Here is a 23,047-nt window from a genome sequence, read left to right on the forward strand (position 1 = left end):
CTAAGTTATTCTAAGTGTGTAAGGGGAAGGTCCTGGTTAGGGGAGGACCTACTGTCCGCGTCAGGAAAGGTGGCACTTCTCTCCGCGTCGGTGAGGGGTCATGCTGGAGAGAGGGGAAGTGACTCCCCGCGTATACCTGCGTCTGTAGTCTGCAACCTACAAACATTGTTCCCTCACAGCAGTTCAACAGTGGTAGTCGGTTACGATGGATGAGTCTGGGGGCCCTCCCCCGGAAAATAAACAACTATTTTAAGGATCAAAATGGTGATATAGTTGTATTGGGTGCCTAGCTATTTATATTGTAAACACCAAATATAATTAAATATTAAATATGACGTTTGTTTTAGTGAATATGTGAAAAATAAATGAACTTTATTTTAATTAATCCAAAAATCCTCTCCACCTATATTAACGGGGGTTTTCGGCATAGAAAGGCCGCCTACTTAAGCCCAATATATACGTTCATTAAACACAAAGAACCGATGGAAAATCAGGTGTATGTTCATATGTGTCCGAATTGTAGTTTGTGCTGAAATTGATTCGTGAAAACTGTCCAGTTTCTATTTAAGTATGTTTGTTTTATTAAGGGAGTAGTTTCCTAGATTTAATAATTTTATAATTATTACTCGGCAATTAATATTTATGGCTTAATCTTTAAATTTGGTGGTAATCATGACACAGTAAAGTAGGTACTTATCAGACCTTTTGAATTTGAAATGAGTTGCCTGTCATCCATATTATTTGTTGAGGGACTGAAATTATTGACTTATTAGAATATACCTAATTAGGATCATGCAGGTCATAAAATGATTTAATATTAACAAAATAGTACTTAAAATTACTGTTAAAACGTGATGTATGTCATACTTAACCTAGTTTGAAAATATCGGATATAAAAATATAGTAATGGCGAAATCTCAACCAATTCATGAAAGTAAGGAAACTACCCCCTTAAAGCTAACTTGTTGATTCTAATTTAAATTAACATGTTTTTGCAGGCAAAGAAAGACTGTAAAAATTGACGACAGTTTTGATAGAAGAGTTATTCGAGATACAATTCACGAATTCTATATTGTGAAAAAGGTTGTGCCAACAGTCAACAAGCTATTACCAATTCTTAAAGAAAAGATCGGCTGGATTTGGAGCAAATCGTCATTGCGCCGACTTCTGCAGGAAATGGGTTTCGTGTGGAGGAAAACCCAAGACAAACGTGTAGTACTCCTTGAACGAGCTGATATCATTCGTTGGCGGTCAAAATACCTTACTGAAATGAAGCAAATTAGAAAAGATGGAAAATAAATATTTTTCCTTGATGAAACTTGGGTTGACACAAATTTAACATTCAAGAAATGTTGGAAGAAAAAGGACGATATAAACGGTGTTATGAGTACAGGAAACGCAGCTCACAGACTAATAGTTTTGAATATTGGTTCGAGAAATGGTTTCCTTCCAGGAGAATGTGTTGTTTACAAAGCTAGTGCTACAGTGAGGGATTACCACGGAAAAATTAACTCTGTAAATTTCGAAAAATGGCTTTCAGAAAAGGTACTGCCAAATCTACCACCTGCATCGATCGTAGTTATGGACAACGCACCATACCACTCCAAAAAAGTGGACAAGCCACCATCAAAATACGATGTTAAACGAGAAATAGTGGGATAGCTTAATAGAAATGGGGTCGAATGTAATGTGACTATGAGTAAAACAGAGCTACTAGATCTGCTGGACAGACATCGACCACAAACAAAAAGGTTTAGAGTTGATCACCTATTAGCAACTCATGGTCATCGGGCTATCAGATTACCACCCTACATGTGTGAATTGAATGCTATAGAGCTCGCTTGGGCAAAACTTAAACGTCTAGTGCGAGAAAATAACACCACCGGTGAATTGTCTCTCTCTCTCCAATCATTGCAAATTCAAACCACACAAGCTATGAATTATATCTTTGAATATATATACCTACTGTATAGAAGTCGCCAGCCCAGGTTAAAATTTCTAATACGGTTTGAGGTAGTTGGTTAATTCACCGCCGCAATCGCCACCATCTCTAGGGCATCGACTTGTGTTGGTCCCTAGCGGACAAGTGTCGTACTCTTCAAACACCCCTTCCCCCTCTTGTTGAAAGACCTTGAGCTGCAGTGAATGATAGGTGGGGGGTGCGGGCAATGACAGCGGGCGACAGTGCTGCGCTCTAACGTGTAAATAACAACTAAGACGATACAGGGCGTTATGGCAGCGAATTGCAGCGGTGAAGTTCCCAAGCTGCTCATCATACGCTCCTGAAAAACGTAGAGTAAATCCTATCCACTCGCGACTTCTATACCGTATATATATTCAAATATTATATTACCTGCAGTGACTGGGAGGGCTACTGCCAACACGTACAGAACACGGAAGACAATTATTGCAAGAAAGACCCATTAATGGACGATATTCAAGACGAATATTTCATCATTATTGGGAACGACAGTGAAGATAGTGATACCGGTGAGGGTAGTGAAAACAGTGCCGAAAACAGTGATGGTTACTGTTCTACATCCTGTGAAAGTAACGACAGTGTTTTGGCAAATCCATTGTGAGTTTCCTGACACGTGCAACACATTTTGTACGTTTGAAACAACATTATATTTGAAATATATCTCTATCAGCGTAGCTTGGTATTTCACTCATACATTTCTGAATCGTAGTTAATTCGTTGGCATTGTTTATTTATAGCATTTGTAATGCTACACTTTCAGCCTTATTATTATTATTTTACCATTCATGTTATCACATTTTTAATTGCACTACCATATTTTCGATATCAATTAAATTGTGTTTTAAGAAGATTATTATATAGTATTGACAAAATGTTAATGCATTGTAAGATATGTGTTATGATATTTGATTGCACAAGAGACAGCAATGCCTAAGACACTTTGTATTGCATAGCAATACAAAAACTGTAGGGACATTTCAGCTGCGCAGTAATGCAGTACCGTGATGAATGTTTTGTTTACATTTCGATGTGACATAAATGTTTAGTATTTTAAATTATGTTTAATATTCGATGATTTTTTTTTTTTTACTGAAACAAATTAGTATCTTGTCTTGAAAGCTGTTGTAAAGTCAATGATTATGGTCACATGGTACAGGTGTATATCAACATTTACTGTGAAACATTTATAAATATATTCATGTAACGGAATATATGACCAGGCCATTACTACTATCGTCCTCGCTACAGATGATCGTACCCTCTGTTCCGAGGACTAAAGTGACCGAGTGCCACCATTCCTGGCGCGGACAAATGTTTTCATGTAAGAGAATATACGGCCACGCCTTTACTGTTGTCGTCCGTCGCTGCGGGTGGTCGTCCCCTCCCATTAGCCCGAGGACTAGGGAGCTCAAGTGCCACCATTCCTGGCGCGGACAGTAAGTGTGTCTCAGGCAGAGATAAGTGAATGGACCAGATGGAAAACAAACACATAGTTTAGATGAGGGTTTTGAAGTTAGGGGAGGAATGGAGAGGGAGAAGATCCACCATATTGCTTAGTGAATAACATCGTTGATTACACAATTGGATTACAATGCGAGTAGTTGAAAGTTTGTTAATTTATGTAGGCCTATCGTTAATTTGGTTTTTGAGTGTTGTAGGTGAATCTGTTGTAATTTCTCAAAAGTTTGGTTGTTTTAGAAGTACAATGTGTGATTTTGAACCAGTGTGACAATATATACAGCATGATATATTAATATATTATGGCATCGTGTGTTGCATATGGTTGCGTGAACAGAAGTTCTAGGAAAACTGAGATCCAGTTACTGAAGGAAAAGCATAAGAAGATAACCTTTCACAGGTAAATTTGTTTGATTATTTTAGTGAAATACTATTTTTATCAGCTCTATTAGTTGCTATTCTCTATATGATATTTAAGATGCAATAGACAATGTCGCACTTCCGTAGGACCAAATGTAATCAGACGGTATTGATAAAGCAGTTGTCACAGGTTTTACTATAAACATAGGAAAACCCTAACAAGGAGGAAAAAGAACATTTGCGGGTGGTTCGTAAATTAGCTGCCAAGTAGAACTCATTCCAAGGATAATTTATTAACAAACCCAATAACACAAACACGTATTTCATTGAATCTCAAACTGACATGTTTCATAAATAAGCCGGGTCCTTGTGATGTCGAACGGCTGATACGTGATCCCACTACAACACAAGACAGACGAATTAACACTCTGTGAATAATTATGAAAAATGTAAAAACAATAGCCTTAATTCTGTCGAGGCATGAGCTCGTCACAGCCTACGACCAGTACACCATCAATCTAACCTGCAGAGGCTTGAAAAATACAAAGTGTTAGTCACCACGAACATTCATAACATTAATAACTAATTCTCTTATCATTAACTCCAGGTCCTTAGTCCATCTACATTGTACTTTACAGGTGGTTAGATTTGTTTCTTTAACCTTATTATAGCACACAACCCTTGGTTAAGATTAACAGCACCCACATTAATACAACGTAGCATAGCACAAGACTACGTCTATACAATCAGTTTTATGTTTCTATTCCGCCACTACCACGTGAAGCCTCCTACGCATTGCTTCCGTAACACGTAATTCTTATCGTGCGCGCAGTCCCTTGTGTCCGCAAATAGCCATGCCGTACGTACTATCTTCGGGTCGTTATGGCTACGATTCTTCATTACAGGATGTGGAGAATTAAAGTCCGTATAGTTTTTAAGTGACGTGATCGGGTCGTGATAGTTTCGCTACACCAGCTCGCTCGGCCCTCACGGAAGTTGCTATGGCGCGCCCTCTTGCCCTTGTCGTTGGACCTTCAAAGTTAGTTACTAACCACTCTGAAGAATTTTATGCCAAATACAGCGGCGCTTCATCTTAACTGTCTAAATTCCGGTTTACAACTTGAAGAGGTCTCACCCAGTCGAAGTCTTCTTGGTCCTCTGGCAGCAGCAACTCCGTTGTATTTTGACGGTGTAGGCCAGCGAGCGGTGTCGGAGCAGTGTGGCAGCCTGCCCGCTGATGTCCCATTTGTTCTGCTCGTTGGTTGACTTGGTGGATGCCCTTTTATACGCGCTGACTTCCCTGACGAGCTGGAATAATAACAGTCTTGTCTATTTGGGAGAAGCCAGCCCAACTTCTGTTCCCGACCAGATCCGCGCGCAGCCGATGGCGCACGAACTCGTCCGACGACAGCCGACCTCCTGCCACAGCATTTGAACGGCCGCGCGCTCACTGTTGCGCAGGTGGTATTCATTGACAAGTCAGGGGCACTAACCTTTGCATGTGTACACAGGAATGCATCAAATGTTAGTAACTGTTGGATGGATTCATTGTTAAAGAACGAGATATTAGTGTGGACGATGGCTACCCTAAATTGTTGGCTGGGGAAGAGGATTCAATGTTGAAGGCATAGTTTGAATTTATGGATATGTAAACGAATAGAAAGCATTCAATTATCGTAAACTGGGCCAACTTTGACCCACTTTTTTCAATTTTTCAAATTTGATGCTTCTGATCTTTTGCATTAGTAAAGTAGGTACAATTTTCCAAAACATTTTTGGTGTAAAGGTGAAAGTATTTGGGATAAGTAGTTATGTCGGTTTGGAGTATTATAAAATTGTATTGTTATTTTACAAATTATTTTTTCAGTGGGTTAAAGTTGTCCCATGATATGACAAATTTAGCTCACTATCATTTTTACTGCAGTAGTGAGTGTATTTTTGATGTGACAACGTCTAATAAATCGATGAACGTCAGCTGCATGCACGAAAAGGTGTCCCGTTATGCACATTGTTCCATTACGCTGTGTCCCATTATGCACATTGTTCCGTTACGCTGTGTCCCGTTAAGCTCATTGTATGCTTGCGCCGCATCTATCTCTCTTCCACTCGACTGTTTATAAAGTGAAGTGAAAAGTTAATGTTGTTTTCATTGCTTATTACAACAACAATTTCGGCAATAAAGGTTAATTATTCTTGCATTTTAAAAATCGGATTACTAATATAATTTCAAGTATTTATTCTTTTATTATTAAAATAAAAATGATTCAATTTTATTCATAAAGTATGCAATCATTTCATCAATGTTTTGTTATGACGTCACGTTAAACTATCGTCCGTAAACCGAGTTTACAGACAACCGATTTTTTTTTACATAGGTAGTCAAGTCAATATGAGGACAAAACTCTTTATGAAGTGAAAGTGTTTAGTTGAGGGACAGAAAAATATCCCCTCCTTATTGGTACAGGCTCACATATTTTCATTATTATGTCATCAAAATCATAAATCATTATGTCCTCTTTACCATTGACTGGCCAATTCCAAAATTTCATAGTTTTTTCCATACACGTCACCTTAACTTTCTTGATTCTACTGTCATCTTCTATGGGAAAACCAACAATCCTGCTAGGATAGAGTTCTCCATTTTATATGACTGCAACATAGTCACACTCACTTAGTTCTTCCTTCCATGATTCATTTTTGTGTGGAGTTAGGCACTCAGAATCGGAATTTTGGTTTTCAGATTCCAGATCGTCACTTGTGGAATCAGAAATGTCAAAACTGGATCCCTCGTCAGATGAGGTAGAATTGTCTTTCCTCGGCCTTCTCCTCTTTCTCTTTTGTTTAGGTTCTGAGGCGACTTGTGTACCGTTATCCACGTTTGTTGGAGTGATTCCTTTACCAGTTTCAACGTTTGCAAGTTTTCTCTTCTTTCGAATCGAAGGGGTGGCTTCTGATCTCTTACTGATAACTGTTTCGAGGAATGCTTCACTGACAATCTCAACATTCACAGAACTTTCAGCGCCTGGCAATCGTTTCAAAACATTGGTGGCATCAAGAGGATGAATGTTGCAACTTTTGAAACCTGATACTAAATTTTTTTCCCTTGTCTTGCCAGAGACTCCCAAAAGTTTATTCAGCAATCTAGGGAATTCTTCGGTAGAGTTTTGAAACGCTCTCCACTAGGAGTTTTACGCTGTTCATGTAGAATTTTCCTCCATTCTGTCTTCAGTGGATGAAAGAATGCCACATCAAGTGGCTGTGTCAGATGGGTGGAGTGTGGGGGAAGGCAAACAAAGACAATGTCATTTTCTTGGCAAGCTGAAATGACTTCCTTGCTAATGTGAGATGCTAAGTTGTCTCCTATCAGTAACTTTTTTCCTTCTTATCTTTTGAGTCTATGGAGCACAAGATGGAAAAACCAGTCTTCAAATGATCCCGAGTCAAACCATCCACTCTTCGACCTATTAAATCGTGCACCTTTCGTACCCCCTTCCATCCATGTGTCCCATAACTTTTCTGCCTTGTAGACAACATAGACGGGCAGAAGTTCCCCTTTAGCATTTCCACAAAACATAACTGAGGTTGACGTTTTGGAATAATCCATTACTTGCTCAAAATGTTTCATTCTGCGCCTTGACAAAACGTTTATGCTTCCTGGGTCATCAGTCAGGTTGGTTTAATCGTAATTCCACATATTTTCAGGTGGAATGCATTCAGCACGTTTCTCCAGATTTAAAAAAAATTAAGTATTGTCTCCTAATCTATACCAGCCCGGTCTCGCTTAATGTTTAAGGATATGCGGCACGTTAACTCGGGGTGATGTTACAAAAAGTGCCATCCCCAGTCATAACCTGGTAGGTTGTCACGGAACTCACAAACATTTCGACCCATTTTGTCTAAATAAAGTTTGATAACATCTTATATCATACTCTGTAATGAGAAACCCAAAATCACATAAAATCGTAGTATGTTAAACTGGTGTTTCTTCCTGTTCTTCGGTTAGTATTGGCTGCCTACCTGGTTTTTTTAGTGTACAGACCTTTCAGTTTGTTTTTAATTGTGCTGTGGGGGATGTTCCAAAACTTCTCTGCTGCCCTCTTCCAAACACTTCTGTAAAGTATCTTCTGTGTAGTCCTGATATCTACGACTCCCTATCTTTCTTATACTTCCTTTTCTCGCTGTTATCATAGTGCTGCCTGTTTGACTCCCTGAAACATATAAACAAGCAAAAAATATTTAGCATAGTTTGGCCTAAATGTAATATAAAGTTTTCTGAAACATTAAAACAGAGAGTGACAGATGAGGTAATTTTTTTTTCAATGGTGCAACTTTAACCTGGGACAAAGTTGTCCAAACTAACTTCTAAGTTGACATTTCCTATTACTATGAGCAAAGTTGAAAAAACTTGTACTGATGTCGTCCAGCCGAAGGCCACCCCAAAGTCCGACCTGCAACCGCGAGTATCCGACCCCGCTAAAGGAATGCACCCCTAGCCATGGCCCACCTGAGTCAGGCAAGCCTTCGATGCCAAGGTAGAATCAAGGGCCGGGTCTAATTAGTTAAACACCTCGACCCAGTTCACTAATAATCAAACATAAATTAATGACAACTCCACTATTAATTAAAACCCCTGCATAAGGAAAGTGCGACACAGGAGTGCCCGAGTCACTCACGTGTGAACTTACCTTAATCAGTTTGTGAGTGCCTCCTTTGCAACCTTCAGCCTTAATTAATTATAGTGCTGTGTTGATGTAAATATTACCTCCCTATGTTTTATGTGTAACTCGCCACTGGAGCAGTCAGCAAGTGATGAACAGTCTCTGGTGTGACTCTTAATATTTAAACTTAATTTACATCAATTTTTTAACCATAATTATTAAATAGTATCTGCTAATCAGATTTACTATTAATAATTAATGTGTGAATTTAGAGCTGCTCTCAGCTTCTTATTATTAAAATAATTTCCGAATAACGGAACTTTAGCAACTTTGGCGCGAGAGGACGCTGAGGCCTCCCCTCGCGCCAAGGGCAAATGCCAGTACCGAGTGACTCGCAGACCGGGGCGGACGTGCGTTCCACGGGGAGCCATCATCCTTTGTCCACACGGAACAGTACTTCTGGTAAATATAGTCAATTGAACCAAATATTTTTTATTCGTTACGTTAACTCCCCATGCGTCCCCAGTCCTTTTACTGTGTAGGGCCTAACCCAGCCGCATAATTTTTTAAACTCCCCGCAAGAGACATTACGTGGGGTAGTCCACTTTACAGCATGGGCCGACTCCCGCTAACAGGGAACTTTCATTAATGTCGAGTGCATAGACACCGACGACAACCACGAGTGAACTTTGTATCTAATTTAACTGCGAACCGCGATTCCCACAAGTGAATTCGGACACCGCCCAATTAACAATTTTCGGGATTGGCCGCCTCCAATCAACCTCCCCCTTAACCTCGACTGGCGTGAGGGTATAACTAGTGACAGTGTGTCAGAGCACTCATATTGAACTAATTGTAACTTTGTAGGGTAACTCTGTGTGCGACTTGCAAGTGCAAGTGCAAGTGTAGTGTAAGTGTAATTTGCGACTGTAATAATTCATCTAATTAAACGCCCACTCTGCACCCCCCATGTGCGACGTGCCAACAACCATCTAAATCTCGAGTTCGTGTCTATTATTGAATTCAGCATCTCTTCACCAGCTAGGGCCCCTCCAACCACCGCCGACGATCTTAGCGGGCCATGTAGGGGCAATGCAGCCACACGACTCACAGTTGGTTAGCCGCTGAGCTAACCTGGCGCCCTCCCGGAACGTAATTTCAATAAGAGCCAATTTCCCACTAGGATACACGCCCGGTCTCGAACACGAGAAACCGGACGACGGCAGTACAATTAAGCTGATATTGAAATGTTCCTGTAAGGACATATGTATAACGAAAACAATCTTACAGTTACCAAAATTTTCAGACTAAAATCAAAATATGCATACTACAAAGTTGTGCACTAAATAATTCTTCATGAAACAGCTGATTCTTTAGTAACAGTGCTACCACCTCAATTGAAGTGGTACAAAAATTTCCTACCAACATAATTTAAACAGTAACATAATTGGAAAGAAGTCTAACTAATGTTTGACTTGTTATTTTAAAAACATTTGTAAAACAAAATAATCAATCTTTTTTCTCTGTGTGGGACAAAGTTGACCTCAAGGGCCAAAGTTGGCCCAGTTTACGGTACCTTTCTTTGTTTAAACTACATCTGGGTTAGGTAGGTAATGATGTAACTGATTATTGATGTTGAAGGGGTAATTATCTCGACTAGTCCCTCCTTAAAAAAAATGAAAAAAAATTGGCAATACTTTTATTTCGTGCTACAAAATTTCCTCTATTACCACATTTTGTGGAGATAGTAAATTCAAACTAGTTTAGTTATTTTTGTCATGTGTCCGTTATACTATACTGCTGCTAAACTTCTTCGGTGTGTTCTTACTGCTGGTGCCAGTACCATTAATAGTACTCGTTTATTTATATATATAGACCCTTTTGTTGTGTGTGTGTTGTCGGGACGATATACACTGGCTGTCACTATTTTTCAAAATATATATATAGACATATATATATGTGTCAATGGTACTGTTATGCTCTTGTACTCTGACCCTTAGAAACATGCAAAAAAAATGTTATTTATCATAAAACACACACTCTTGGACACAGGTAGCTAGGTAACATATATCAACACATAGGGATAGAATTCAGGTTTTTATTAATAATAAAAATTGCTATTCATCAGGGACAACTAACATATGTGTAGAGATAAAAATCAATATTAATATAATTAGATAAAAAAAAATCACAGAAAAACAATCCTAACGATACTGAACATGACTCGTGGATATGCGCTTATGTAAATTAAAACATCAGGAAAATACGTAGCACACATGAATCGTTCACAAAAGTTCGTTAGTGTATGTTCAGAAAAAAAAAATCAAATGATGTTTTTACGGACGCATTCTTACATACCAGAAAATGTTTGAAATCATAGCACAATTAATAATTAGTATGATTACTGTTTATGTTTATATTTGGGTTCGTATTTGCCTTGGCTTAACTCAGTTTATATGGTAGAGACACGAAACTTGTACTCCCATTTCACCTCTGGGTATCACAAAATAAAATAATAATTTAAATCTTGGAACTAATAATTCATGACGTAGTTCAGGATAATTGACACCTTTTACGTGAAAACTAATCAGTTTGTAGTCAAATCGGAGTTATTTACGACGAAATTACATACAGCTGGGTATGTCTATGGGCGATACAAAATACAAGATCTTTACTTACAGATTTTCACTCCTAATAACATATCCGTCAGAATATGCCCTTATAATCTTACACATTATTTATTTATACGTCGTTTAAGCTCATCCTGAGTGTCGGATGGCATAATCTAGCTAGCTATATTTCAAATTTAAAATAGGCCTCGCGCCTTTGCGTCGGCATCAGACGCCTTCATACAACCAACCTCCTAATTAATACGTTCTAGACGCCTCACATCTAAAACACGGCCTCTCATTGGCCGAAACCAAAATCGGTTAGCGTAATTTACAATATAAATACCGTAAATAACACTTATTAATACAATTGAAAACACAAAAATGCGGTAAATTTAAAACGAAAATTTCCAACAATGAAAATTTCTTTAAGTAATACCCCGAATAAAATCATCGTTTATTCGTTAAGTTCATTAGTCCTTAGAGGGGTATACTCAATTGACTGTCCATATAATTCCATTTCAGGTCATAGAGCATAGCTCTCGTAGATATACATAATTAATAAAAAATATATTTAAATAACTTTTGCGGGCGAACAATATACAAATTAAATAATAAAATTTCATAATAATAATAATAACAATCAAAATAATAAGACTTTATAAATAATAGTATCATTAAAATAAGTCATAACTTTCTGTGCATTATGAAAATAGTAACAGCACAGAATTGCCGCCCTTGTCAATCATATTGAACTGCAATCGTTGACCTGTTCAAAACAGTACAATGTGATTGGCAGTTTACCGTCTCTCTCGCACTGTGTACAACGAATAGCCTTGTCGCCAAGCGGCGCGCGCACCACACATAAAAAAAAAAAACTTGGAGCGACTGAGTTTCTTCTTCTCCTCCTTTTTATTTTTTTTTTCTATCGTCATTTCGCCTGTTACACCAGACAATTCGCGCAATTTTAATCACTTTGCAACGGGTCGTCGCCGCTAGCAGACCTGCGCTCGAATGGTCCACGGGTTTTCCCGCGCAAAATCTCTGCTGGACCTGCTGCAGCTCTCCGACGGCGTCTACTCCCTTGAGCCGCTCCTGTTGAGAGGGACGTGGGAGGACATACTTACTGTAAGTAGCAATCTCATATGGCTGTAACGGGTGTATGTACATGTGAGTCAACAATGTGACGTTCTCCAGGACACGTCACGGCAGTGGATCAATGTCCACCCGCGGTGCAAACGACATCCACGGCGGCGGCTGAGGAGGCATCGGGACAGCGCCCGACCTCAAAGCGGCCAACACCAACACCTGCTCCACACCTCACGTCGGCGGGATTGGCGTGTGGCGGCTCGCAGTACCGGACACCACGGCTCCTGGCTCCGCGGCGAACTGCGGCTGCAGCTGCCGCCCTACCTCATGAACACGTGAGAGGCGGCGTCGGGACGTCTGCGGTGCTGCTCGTGTCGGCGGAACCGCCATCTCACAAGGACGCACTCGTCGGGTCCCATCACTGATAGGTACACAGCCGTTGCGAACCGTATTGTGTACATTTTAACTAACAAGTATCCCGGTCATTAAACAGTCTTAAAACTCTTCACTCATGTGTGAATCGTGCACTTGTAACGCACGAATGTCGGCAGGCTAAGACATCTTCTGTGCTTAACGTAGCCTATCCACAAGCCAGTTCAGTATAAACTAAATCTATTAAAACAAATAGTAACTAATGGGATCAAATAACATCAGATATTAAATAATAAGTATAGTAACTTAGGCTAAACATTCAATAACTTTCAAAGTGAAATTGTTACATCTTAACAATAGGTATCATTAGCTAGATAACATTCAAGCATAACTAACTAAACTGATTTTCATGTTAATGAAATGGTTTGTTTACATCATTGTTAAGCATCCTTATGCCTTCAGGTTGTACCTGTTTTATTCTATGTACAATTTCATTATGCATCTCGTGCATTTCCATAAGCATCATCTCACAATCTTTCATAACTTCATAATATCAACAATTGATAAAATTAATAATTCTCATTAACATCTCATATCATATACATAAAAACATATTTACAATATCACTTCAAGGAACATTTCATATATTACATAATTAAAAGCATTTGTTTATGTTAGCAAACAAATCAACAATAGTTTTGATTTCGTTTAAGTACACGCATCATGTGTAACTTGTGCTTGGAAAGGGAACGCACAGTGTTTCCTTCTCTTTTATCTCTCTTTTCTCGCAGCTTACCGCTCGGCTTTCTTTTTCTTTCTTTTATTTTACTCGAGTGTCTGGTGAACTTTTATTTCTACCACTTCTCGCAAGGTAGTATTTTTTTTTTCTGTAATCAGCTGGGTTCTCATATAACGCAAACAGCTGTTTGGAAAGTGTATAGTAGTTTCCCTCTCATCTCAACCATTAGTTTCGTTTTCAGGTATCCGATGCGGGCTTCGCAGGATCCTGACTGTGTATTCATATCATTCAGAAATTTCTCTGATAGGAATTGTTTCTTGTTAAAATCACTTGAGATTCATGATCTCGATGCAAAGGATAATTCTATCCTGACAAAGCTATGTGAAACACAACAAAAATGCTTTCACGATAGCTTGCAAAAAAAAAATTCTTTTTTTTTTCTTTTCTGGCTGGCTCAATTTTGCAGTAACTTAGTACTTGTTTATAATACAGCCTGCTGACATTTACTGCAACAGTGTACTAAGTCCGCGACATAGTTGTTAGAATTGAGTTTTTCAGGTCTTCGTTTGACATCATATTCGCCTACTCGACGATTACAAACATAAACAAACAAAATCTCAAGTTCCACGTTGAATGAAATTAAAATCTTTTGTATAGTTTTTTTTTTTTTTTCACAATAAATGACACAGTCGTTCGTATATATCTCGTTATCATTTCATAAATATCATTATTTAAAATAACCAAATCAAGTTAATTTAAAGAAATAGCTTTCTAATACTGAGTGGATTTGTATGCGAAAGGAATGCATACTTTTCTACTCTGCATTCAGGGCAGAATGCAACCCTATGAGATCATTTGCAAAGCCCTACTTCAATCATAGAATTCGTGTAAAACAAGAGTATTAAATTTGCAAAAAAAAAAAGATAATTATTTTTTTTTCCATCTTCTTCTCCAGCAGTGTTTAATAACAAAAAAAAAAATAAATCTCGGCGATTCTTAATAAATTCAGTGGTGTGTTGTGCTTCGGAAAAATTGGAGTAACCACATCAGTAATTCAAGGTAATCTTATTATTATTATGCTAGTAGTTGCAAAGTGTTCATGTGCTTCTTAGATGCTTTGTAGAACAGTGCTCACCCATGTTTACACAGCTAGGCCATACTTCTCTCACACAAGTTAGTCGACAACACACAAGCTTGACATTTCTTTTTGCTAGTTAGTATGATAGTACTTACAGATAGGCGCATCTCATTACACAGATTCAGGTATTACTGTTAGTGAACTTATACTCACACGAAGAATAATGCAGACCAACTGACAAACAATATTATACACATAATACACTATTAAATTCGAAGATTCATTACATCTGTGTGGGTGGCATTTCCCTTCACCTCACTACAGGCAATAATAAGCGGGAATTGCACTTCCGCATCGACGCGACGATAATGTACCAAGCGGGTATCACACTTCCGCTACACATTAGGTACCGGTCAGTGGTTGCAATACGCCTCACATGGCGTATCAAATTACACAGTAACCATTTAATACCTTTCACATTTATACTGGTCTGGTCCTGGCTCTGACCTAGACATTCCGATTGCGCTCAGCTGTTATGCTACCTATACTCGTACTATACAGGTGTCTCACTAGCTTGTGTCGAACTTGTTCACTGGGACACAGGTTTCTTGTAGGCTCTCAACTGCGAAATATTATACCGGCCTACTGGTCGGCCTGTAGATGGGTCTTCCAGAGCATAACAGTTCTCTTGAACTATGTCAGTTATGACATATGGTCCGTCGAAAAGCAAAAATAATTTCCTGGTGACATTCTCCCATGCCTTGCTGACAGGAGATGTTTTCTTGAGCACAAGGTCGCCGATATTAAATTTAGATAATTTGGATGCTGGTTTCCTTCTTCTTCGTACATCAGCTTCTGCTGTGAGCTTCATTCTTACGAATGCTTCCACTTCTTCTCCGGTGGGTAGTCTTGTCCTTTCGGGCTCCTTGTCACAATGGGGTATAAATTCAGGGTTGATCGTACAGAGATCCTTAATAGTTTAACGTGCCAGTGTTGGCACGTCCACCTGGAGCTGGTGATCTGGCTCCTTCTTGACGATTCCATTGTCGGTTCCCTGCTGCTTCAGACACAGCAGCTTTGAATTCTGCTGCCACCTGATTTGCTGGTCCCTGGTTGTAGTACGTCGTCTGCTGAGATGTAGACGGTGCAGCAAATGGTGGTGGGAATGTTGTCATCTGTGTGTTCCGGTTGTATGAGAGGTGGCTGTTCTGGGCATGGCCGCCACTTGTCTCGTGAGTCCTGGGGGCATAGTGGTATGGCGGGCGGTAGTCCTCAGGTTTGCCGTTGTAGCGGGGCTCGTCGGTACGGCGGTACTTCTTGCAGTACTCCAGCTCGTCTTCTGACGATGCTCTCCGGCGGCGGTCTGCTGACTCCCTGGGTGGCCGTGACTCTGGCGAGAATGATCTTCGCTTGTTGTGTCGGTAGTCCCCCTGCCTCCGGCGGTGGTTTGCTTCGTCATCGCTGTGGTAATTCCTGGAGTTGGACCACCACGTCTTTCTCTTGTAATAGGGGGTCTTCCTGTAGCCTGTCTGGTATTGATCGTTCCGGCTAGGTCCTCCTCCTCTTGGCTGCCAGTTCATTGTGTTTACCGCTGCCTGTCTGAGCTCCTTGGGTTTTCCCTCGCGATTCTGCCAGTAGTTGTGGACTGGCTGTTGTCGGTGGGGCTGTGATACCCTCTCACTCTCCTCCTTGGTATTGGGTGCTCTGTCCATTTTCTCAAGTTTATCATAATTGAGAAGGCACTCGCGGAACTCTGTCACATCACGGTACGGCAGGCCTGACAACTGCTTCTGATACTTGAGTGGAAGCTGCGTGAGGATGGCCGCGATGAATTCATCATCCGTCATGGGCTGATCCAAGTAGCGTGTCTTCTCAAACATTGCTGATAGATGCGCTTCCAAGGACGCGCACTTCCTTGGGTCATACTTCTCCGTGTGAAGCTGTGCACGGAGGTGACTCTGTATTCGGATGTTCCAATACTGGTTGTGGAACAGGGACTGGAACTGGGCGTAACTATGCGTTGATGCACTCAGCATCTCCCACCAGTAAAATGCCGGTCCTTTCAGGGCGCTGTTGAGACACTTCAGTATCTCTGTATCTCTCAAATGAAAGGTTGAGGTGTATTCCTCAAATCTTTTCAGAAAACGGATGGGGTTCTCTGTAGCTCTGCCAGCAAACGTGGGCATAGCTTCTGCCCAATGCTTAGCTGGATGGTGCATGAGCGTGGCCGCATCAATGTTGGATGGGCTCAATACAGGGGTTTCTCTGGGCAGATCCATTTGAACGGTAGGATGATTGTGGATGGGTAGCAGTGGAATTGTGTACATCTCACTGGGGTACGGTTGCCTGTCTACTGGGGCAGTCGGTACAGTTGACACAGGGGCTGTGTGTGACGGTACATGAGCTTGGCGGTCAGCTGACTCACTCCTGGGACTGGGGTGTACACTAAGGTGCTCGATTCTATCTCGTAGTGTGGCAGTAGCCACCTCCATGTCCTCCAGTCTATGTTCGAGATGCTGGAGATGTCCTCGCACCTCCTCCCTAGCACTAGCTTGTCCCTGGTGTTCATTTGAGATCATGTTTCGTATGGATGTTACATGAGTCTCCAGACTGTCCACACGACTACTGTTCTGTGATACCTGCTCAGATATCTGCTGGACCTGTTCGTGTTGCTGGGCCAGCCTAACCTCAATGCTGTGTTCCAGGCTCTTTAATCCTGAGTTGGTCTGATCCCTCAGCGCTCCCAACTCAGTCGTAAGCCTCCCCATTTGAGTATTGTTCTGTTCTAATTTTGCATTTAGGGATGCATTATGCTGCTCCATTTGAGTATTGTTCTGTTCTAATTTTGCATTTAGGGATGCATTATGCTGCTCCATTTGAGTATTGTTCTGTTCTAATTTCGCATTTAGTTGAGTATTACTCTGCCGTAATAATTGCATGAGTGCTTCCAGTGTCACAGGTGATGTAGAAGTATTATCTGGCAATGGTGTGATGTTAGGGACAGTGGCCTCCCTTTCCTCCTGCTCCCCTGTTGCTGGTGACGTGGGCCGCCCTAACCTCTCAGCCACGGTGGTAGAGTGATCACTAGGTCCCTCCACACAAGTGTTCCCTGGTGAACCCCCTGCTGATGATGTCGCCGTGTCACTTCCTGAATTCCCTGTGTTATCGCAGTCTTCACACATACTGTCATGCCTACTCCTGAGCGAGTATGTGGGGTGGTTGTGTGCCATGTTATTATAATGGATTAGATACACAATGCAGGATCAAATGACAACTTGAATTAAGGTGCGACAACTCAGTGTCAACACACTCGGGCCCCACGTTTATGTGCGCCACTTTCTATACTATACTGCTGCTAAACTTCTTTGGTGTGTTCTTACTGCTGGTGCCAGTACCATTAATAGTACTCGTTTATTTATATATATAGACCCTTTTGTTGTGTGTGTGTTGTCGGGACGATATACACTGGCTGTCACTATTTTTCAAAATATATATATAGATATATATATATATATATGTGTCAATGGTACTGTTATGCTCTTGTACTCTGACCCTTAGAAACATGCAAAAAAAATGTTATTTATCATAAAACACACACTCTTGGACACAGGTAGCTAGGTAACATATATCAACACATAGGGATAGAATTCAGGTTTTTATTAATAATAAAAATTGCTATTCATCAGGGACAACTAACATATGTGTAGAGATAAAAATCAATATTAATATAATTAGATAAAAAAAAATCACAGAAAAACAATCCTAACGATACTGAACATGACTCGTGGATATGCGCTTATGTAAATTAAAACATCAGGAAAATACGTAGCACACATGAATCGTTCACAAAAGTTCGTTAGTGTATGTTCAGAAAAAAAAAATCAAATGATGTTTTTACGGACGCATTCTTACATACCAGAAAATGTTTGAAATCATAGCACAATTAATAATTAGTATGATTACTGTTTATGTTTATATTTGGGTTCGTATTTGCCTTGGCTTAACTCAGTTTATATGGTAGAGACACGAAACTTGTACTCCCATTTCACCTCTGGGTATCACAAAATAAAATAATAATTTAAATCTTGGAACTAATAATTCATGACGTAGTTCAGGATAATTGACACCTTTTACGTGAAAACTAATCAGTTTGTAGTCAAATCGGAGTTATTTACGACGAAATTACATACAGCTGGGTATGTCTATGGGCGATACAAAATACAAGATCTTTACTTACAGATTTTCACTCCTAATAACATATCCGTCAGAATATGCCCTTATAATCTTACACATTATTTATTTATACGTCGTTTAAGCTCATCCTGAGTGTCGGATGGCATAATCTAGCTAGCTATATTTCAAATTTAAAATAGGCCTCGCGCCTTTGCGTCGGCATCAGACGCCTTCATACAACCAACCTCCTAATTAATACGTTCTAGACGCCTCACATCTAAAACACGGCCTCTCATTGGCCGAAACCAAAATCGGTTAGCGTAATTTACAATATAAATACTGTAAATAACACTTATTAATACAATTGAAAACACAAAAATGCGGTAAATTTAAAACGAAAATTTCCAACAATGAAAATTTCTTTAAGTAATACCCCGAATAAAATCATCGTTTATTCGTTAAGTTCATTAGTCCTTAGAGGGGTATACTCAATTGACTGTCCATATAATTCCATTTCAGGTCATAGAGCATAGCTCTCGTAGATATACATAATTAATAAAAAATATATTTAAATAACTTTTGCGGGCGAACAATATACAAATTAAATAATAAAATTTCATAATAATAATAATAACAATCAAAATAATAAGACTTTATAAATAATAGTATCATTAAAATAAGTCATAACTTTCTGTGCATTATGAAAATAGTAACAGCACACCGTGTATGTTTGTTTAGATAAACTCATGATAACTAATGGTCGATTAGGTTAGGTTAGCTACATTATAAATACCTACTTTACAAAATTGTGGATGGTTGGTTATGTTTGGTTAATATAGCTACATTAAAAATACAGTCAAATAATTTTAATGGTTGTTTAGGAATTTCTAATTTAAATGTAGCTATCCTGACTTAACAAACCATTCACAAAATCTGACAATTTTTTTAATGTAGCTATACTAACCTAATTAACCATCCAAAATCATTATTTTAATGATTTTAATGGTTTTAGAAGTATAACAACACATGTGTATGTTTGTTGTTTAAAACAGCTGTTCATGTAAACAATCAAGAAGTATCGGTTAAGTTCCATCTGGTCCATTTACTTATCTTTGGTCTCAGGCCAAAGCCTATACACACTACCATGCGGGATTTTAACCATGCAGTACAAAAGCGTGTGCATCATGTGATAATTGAGGTTTATTGGCCAGCCATGGCTGCAATTGGCACCATGGCTGACACCCATTTGATAGTCTAGCCTAAAAGCTTGTCACATCCACCATTATGTTCTCGGCCGAAACACCAAGCCGACGACCAATTCCCCCCCCCCTCCAACTTCGTTGCCTACCCCAACATGGCCACATCCTGGAGCAACCATAAACGACATTCCCGTCTGTTACTCTATGCAAACATTGCATAGCAAGTAGGACGGTAGTGTTCCTGTTGATAATAGAGGGCAGGTCATGAAGAATTGGTATTAAGTGGAATCATCCAAATGTCATGTGACATCCAGAGCCATAATAGACATATTAATGTAGTAATAATATGTATTATAATTGTAAAAGCTAATGTGAATGTGATATGTATGTATGTATGTATGTATAGGTATTAAGTATGTATAGGTATTAAGTATGTAGGATAAGTGTATGCACATACCGTGATGAACATGTATTCTTGGTGTATATAAATGCAGGGCCAACCAGACCTGACAGAGATCCTCTCCCCAGTTCATCCTGAGGTAATAAACCTGAATTGGTATAATTGAGTTGCTACTTTCTTCTACCTTCCTTCCATCTCTCTCTCTCTCTCTCTCTATCTCTCCCCCTTTCCTTCTCCCCTGGAGTGGCCTTCGAGTGCTTGCTCTAGGATCCTCCGGTCCACGACCCCTTCTCTTGTGCTGCTCCTTACATGCTGAGCAAGAGGGCTGGTAAAAGGCACGGCAAGAGGTGTAGCGCCCGTCTCAGCAAGGACCAGGAGCAGCTGCCTACATACCATCTGGGCTACCGCTCGGCACCTGACGACCCGGTGCGCCCAGCCCAACGTACAGCCCCCTGCATTCCTTCGACTTCGCGCCGGTCCTCTACTCACCCGAGCACCTACCGACTGCTGAGATGCTGTTCCCCCATCCCCCGACTCTCCTCTCCCCAATCAAACCACCCACCTGTCCCCTCATCCTCATCTATATCCCGCCCCCTCATACCCGGCATCCACCAGGACCCTGCATCCCTGGTGCTTGACCCAGAGACCCACTACCACAGCCCGTCTCGGCCAGGTGTGTCGTGCGTTTGCAGGAGATCTTCGACAGCGGCACTTAGGCACACAGCGCCCAGGGGTTTTTTACACCCACCTGAGACTCACCACTGCCTTGTCCCGCAACCAGGAATAAGACAATTTGGCGCCCAATGTGGGGCACATTAGTATAGAAATATTGAAGGGCCCATTACATGCTACCAGAGCCCCATCCACTTCCAGGAGTGCAGCAAACAATTGGTGGTGCTCACCCCCGCTACTCTGATGGAGGTTATAAAATGCGCTGCAGCAGGCTGCCATTCACAGAAGGGACCAAGCCTCCCCTGTGAATGTTGTGGAACCCCATTCCACCTGCTGTGTCTGGGGAAGACAAATTAAGACATCGAGCCCTAAGACTTTATCCAAATATGTCGTCCATGCCAGGAACAGCTGCGGGATCGGAAACCGACACCCGTGGTACCCCGGCGATGCTTCGCCCCCGACTGCCCATAGATGGCCATAGTCTTCACTACCTGCCAAAGTTTCAGTAAAGAGTATCATTTGTCATTCTTGGGTTGGGTTCTGAACCTTGCAGTACTCTCCTTCAAGTGTGGAATATGTAGAAGTCCCCAAGAAATTTCCAGAAGTACTGAAAACAAGATAGCCCCAAGACTCTTCCGAGGATAGGACCATGAGGACCCTGTCCAACAGCTGTTGCATTGGGAACAGGCCTTGCAGTCCCAGGGTACTCCCCAAGCTGAGTGGGTCGATCACATCGGAGGGCTACTAATGGGGGATGCCACCAAGTGGTGGAAAATGTATTAAGGGCTATACAACACCTGGGAGGATTTCACCTCGAGTTTCGCGAATCAGTTCGGTAGCCCACTCCGAATTGTGGAACTTACTTCACAGTTGTTCAGCCACAAGCAGAAAGAAAGCGAGGACATAGAAAGCTTTCTGATCCGCAAGAAGAAACTGTTTGAACAGCTCTACCCTGACAGGGATGCCAAGGAGTTCCTTGCCACGGCCCTGTAATTGGTGAAACCCAAACTTCGGCCATTCCTCAGACACCCACCACCCCAGGACTGGTCCGAACTCCGCCTCCGGGCTGCAGCAGTACAATGCGACTGCCAGAAGACCCGAGGTAACTCTGCGGGCAGAATAGGGGCTCTGTCCACCTGGGATAAAGAGATTCTCGCGAACCGCCAAGAGGGTCCAAAATGCTGGTATTGCCCCGAAAGGCACTTTAATGCAGACTGCCCTGTCCAATGCCACGAGCGAGGTACCCAGGACAAGAAAGTGCCACACGGAAACGCATAAAGGGAAGGAAACTCACCTCCAGAACTTCCCCCAAGAAAGTGGAGGAATTCCCGGACCAGCTTGCCTCATCAGGAGCCGCAGAGGGAGCCAAACAAGTAACAAGAATCCAGCATGATTACCCTCAGATCCTACCCTGCCTGTCACTGTGTCTGGGGAATCACCATATATTCGCTCTGCTAGATTCTGCAGCCACCACCAGTTACATGGCAGCCCATTGGGTCCAACAGACTGGGTCAGCCATGACCCCACAAGTGAAGTATGCGCAACTGGCACAACAAGACCTCCGTATACCACTCCAGGGCAGGATCTCCTTAAAATGCCACGTCGGGGACGGAAATGACAGTATTCTGCTGGGTAGCAGAGGACCTCCATGAAGACTTAATATTAGGGCAGGATTGGCTCATCGAACAGAAAGCGGTGATGGATTTCGAAGCACAGCGGGTATGTTTTGGAAGAGCTCCATGCCAAATGCTCTACTGGGTAACCTGGAGAGTAACCAAGATGGCCCCAACATTACTATCATTGGCTGATCTACAGCAAGGTTTTCCTGAGGTTCTTCAACAACTGTTGGATACCCTCCAACCTTATGGAACTGTATTTATGCCCCAGGGGAATCAACCATAGACTTCAAGTGCATGCCACCAGATCATGCTGAAGGACAAACACCCCATCTACAGCCGACCAGGGGCTCCATCACACCACAAACGAAGTTTGATTGCAGAGCAGGTGGCGGAAATGCGGGTGGCTGATATCATAGAGCCCAGTCAGTCTCCCTTCTGCTCCCAAATTGTGATTGTAACTAAAAAGGACAAGACCCCACGATTTTTCATCAACTTCCAGCCACTGAATCATGCCAAGGTCAGTGCAGCACCACCAGTAAACATCCCTGATACCCTCAAAGCCATTGGGAGGGCACGAGTGTTTTCTACCCTGGACCTCAAATCTGGATATTGGCAGAAACCCATGCATCCCGACTCCAAA

The sequence above is a fragment of the Bacillus rossius genome, chromosome 6 (genome assembly GCF_032445375.1).
Source record: "Bacillus rossius redtenbacheri isolate Brsri chromosome 6, Brsri_v3, whole genome shotgun sequence".
Lineage (NCBI taxonomy): Eukaryota > Metazoa > Arthropoda > Insecta > Phasmatodea > Bacillidae > Bacillus > Bacillus rossius.